We start from the raw sequence: 2,500 nt of genomic DNA, 5'->3' as shown, positions 1-2,500 counted from the left end.
CGTTATTACTCAACCTTTAGAATACGCCCCTTCCTCTCTCCCAATATCCTCCACTCGTTCTTCTTCATTGTCTACCACACCCCGCCTTATTACTACTCTCCATCTTCATCCTCATTGTCCTTCTCCCAACAGTACTACCTCTCTCCATAACACCTCATCTTCCTCCCGTCCTCGTCCTTGTCCTTCTATTGCTTCCACCCCTGCCAACCTTTTGAGTACCCTCTTTGGTCCAGCCAAGTGGGACCGATTCTTTGTGATTCTCCTTACAGCCCCTTACAAGACTCCTCTCCCAACAATGCCTCCAGAAACAAGTAGGCAAAGTTTCCTTTCGCAGTCATTCCGATCATTCACGCCTTGTCACAGTTCCATCTGAGTCCCAAGGTGGTGCACTATCTACCATGACTGGTGTCACTGACAAACCTATTCCTACCCAACCTCACTCCTTTAATACCTGAACTGGAATTGTTTCTGTCTCCCAGACTGATTGTCGTGTCTATGACAAAGACTGGTCTGACAGAAAATAACATGCTCGCATGCCTCCTCCAGTGTGATGCAGTAGCAGTTACACTTTTCCTCCCAGAGGCCAACGTAAGTCGTACACCTCAATTGCCAAGATTAGCTTCCGTAGACATGACTCCCACAAAGTTTACATTGGGGGAGTGTCCTGCCCTGTCTGACTATATTGACCCCTTCCCCGTAAATGTCAGAAATGTTGGTGTTTTGGCCACCCTGTCAAACACTGTCGCTCCACGGCCTGCTGCCCTCCATGTGCCCAACCTGGTCATGGCCGTTTAAATTGCTCTTTTCAGTCACACAAGTGTGCCAATTGTGGTTGGTCCTATAATGTATTTTATAGGAGCTGCCCTGTCTACAAGCTCGAATCTATGGTAGCAGTTCTAAGATTCAAACTTGGCCTCACGTAGAGTGAGGCCAGACAAGAAGCACGCCGACTAGTTTTTCTTTTTCTACCTATTCCAAAACTGTTCTTCGCTACACTCCCTTCCCATCTTTTGCAGTTTTCCTCATACAGTGTAACTCTCCCTTCCTCAGACAATACGCTCTATATGATCGCCCCCTTTACCCTTAACCTCTTCTCCTTGTACAAATCCCCACCGTACTCCATTTGCTCCCCTCTATACCCTTTTTTACTACCATTCTATCCTACTGTTCTACAACATTTGACATCTAATATCTTATCGCAAAAGTTATCTCATCTCTACCCCTTTCGCCACCATACTTTACTATAATGCTATATCATCTTTGATCTTTAGCACATTTATTTCGTCTAACCATTACATTTTTAACATTTCTAAATTTTGTCTATTTTTACAACGCAATAAAAAGAAATCGGTGATCAGCTTGATTATTTTACGATGCCACGAGAAATCCACAGAGTTATTTTTTTTTTTTAGATTAACTGTTTACCAGTGATGTCTGGTACATTGGTTTAACCATTTTGAAATCCACATACATCGCCTGACTTCACTTCCCCCAAAGAAACTTTCTTACCTGGGGGCGTTGCCCCAAGCCCTATCCTATCGCTATATTTTGTATACGCCGCTAACGACCTTAGATGTTGCCGCGGCAGAAAATGTTCAATAAATAAATAATGAATAGGGGCTCTGTGAGATGATTTTACTCTTTCCTTGCTAAACTTAATCATGGTGCAATATGACCATAGATGTCTAGCATATTTAATTGTTCTAACCTTTACCTAATTAGGTGAGTGATTTAATAATTATTTATTTATTCATTCCCTTCATATTTTCAAGGAAACAGACTAACTATTTAAATATATATTTGCCATCTCTTTACATAACTTTCATAAAGAAAAGAATAGAGGTGTCGTAGTCCTCGAGATGACAAATCTTTATCTCTATGAATTCCTGGGAAATGTGCTTCACCTTTGGAGGTATTTGCATTGACGCGCTGAAAAAAATAATGCAGCTCACAGATTGATATACAGAGACAAAAATACTGTATTGAAGATGAACTGCAAGCATGATTTCTAAAATATTATATTTGTTCATTTACAATGAAGACTGCAATCTTTACTGATATTACTATCATCACCATCATTACTATTACCACCAGCAGTAAGATTAACATTATTACAGTTATATAGATTACTACGACTTTGTTGATATTATACTGTGTAACACAAAATTTGTTCCTAAATTGTATTATATTATTTTCTATTTACTCGTGTCGTAAAACTCTTGTAAATGCCCATTATTCCCTCCAAACTGTTTTTGCATCCAGCAGAATATGCTGTATTCACATATTTACAATAAAGTCTGAGTGACGCTCCTTATGATTCTAAATGTATTCTATACTTAAGCAAACATGCAAGAATGCTGAGAAGTGAGTAGTTTTCTGGACTTTGCATTGTAATGCAAATCACTTTCACGATTGAGTTCCCAACTGTAGTTTCCCATCATGTTTTACATATATGCTCACTGATATCAGTGCTCTAAACCTGTAATTTTTAGGTCGTAAA

This window comes from Penaeus chinensis, chromosome 10 (genome assembly GCF_019202785.1).
Source record: "Penaeus chinensis breed Huanghai No. 1 chromosome 10, ASM1920278v2, whole genome shotgun sequence".
Lineage (NCBI taxonomy): Eukaryota > Metazoa > Arthropoda > Malacostraca > Decapoda > Penaeidae > Penaeus > Penaeus chinensis.
This window is presented reverse-complemented; position numbering follows the sequence as displayed.